General features: G+C 22.7%; 1 protein-coding gene across 1 annotated transcript in view; it reads right to left on the minus strand.

The window, feature by feature from the left end:
• The window catches only part of LOC111687262 (diacylglycerol kinase 1), a 53,699-nt gene that overhangs the window by 41,991 nt on the left and 10,379 nt on the right, over window positions 1-1,329 (minus strand). The gene's annotated exons all lie outside the window — the stretch shown is intronic.

Below are 1,329 nucleotides of genomic sequence, written 5' to 3' on the forward strand. Positions count from 1 at the left end.
CTATCTATCTATCTATCTATCTATCTTACTATCTATCTATCTATCTATCTATCTATCTATCTATCTATCTATCTATCTATCTATCTATCTTTCTTTCTATCTATATATCTACGTATTTGTATTTTGCAACTTACAATAAAAAAACAAGAAATTATCATATAGATTTCAAACGAAATATAAAAGTACAAAGTAAAACATGACAAAGAAATACATTGTGATTAAAACCAAACGAACATTATTAAACAAATTGTTAATATAAAAAAGAAATTTTATTTATTCTATAAACTACTAAAAACCCATCCTTTTTTTAAACATGTAGTCAGTAATTTAATTTTTATTGTATTCTTATGTTTACAAAAAAAGATAAAAGTTTTACTTCTCTAGCTGTTAGATTTTCTAAGTATTTATTTTATTCTTTTGTATCTTTCAGCAAAATACAATTAAAGAATACAAAGTCAAAGGATTTTTAGTGTAATTATGTTTTTTTTATTTATCTTTAAAAAGTCTTATTTTTTGTTAAAGGCTCTACATTAAAATATATAAAGAAATTTTTGTTTAAAGTTCACAATTCAAAACTTGTCTGCAATGTGCTTGTAACGACTAAGGGTTTCCTTAAAAACTTGTCAGATCAAAAGAATCAGGAAATACATAAATAATGACTATTGTAGGGCATTTTATAGTCCCGTCATAGTTTCTTTTCATTATTACTTGGTTTTTGTGACATTTAATGTTTTTGTATAATTTTTTTTTTTTTTTTTAAAGAAGTTTATGTAATAAAGTTTTTGCATCTCTGTATATTCTTCTTAAGGCAATAATAACTTTATTTGAAAAGTTTTTGTCAAGTAGCTGTAAGTAAATATTTTTTATTTTTATTATTTTTCTGAGGGATTGTTTATACAACTTTTCAACGAATTGTCCTTATAAATAAATTATTATGATATAAAATTTCAAAAATAATAATACTTAAACTAATTAAATAATAAGTTATTTAATGATTAAAAATAACACAATTAAATACAAAATAAATAACGGCTTGAACTATAACTTTGCTTTATAACAATTTAACTATTGAAAGTGTCACACTTATGAAATATTTGACGAAAAAGTGTGTCTGATAAAAATTAGTATTTTTAGTTATAAAAAAATATCGCAATTTTAATTTACTTTGTTCTGTTTTAGTTCTAGTTCATTTCTAGTTCATTTCTAGTTCAGTTCTAGTTATGTTCTAGTTCAGTTCTAGTTCAGTTCTAGTTCAGTTCTAGTTCAGTTCTAGTTCAGTTCTAGTTCAATTCTAGTTCAGTTCTAGTTCAGTTCTAGTTCAGTTCTAGT

The sequence above is a fragment of the Lucilia cuprina genome, chromosome 6 (genome assembly GCF_022045245.1).
Source record: "Lucilia cuprina isolate Lc7/37 chromosome 6, ASM2204524v1, whole genome shotgun sequence".
Lineage (NCBI taxonomy): Eukaryota > Metazoa > Arthropoda > Insecta > Diptera > Calliphoridae > Lucilia > Lucilia cuprina.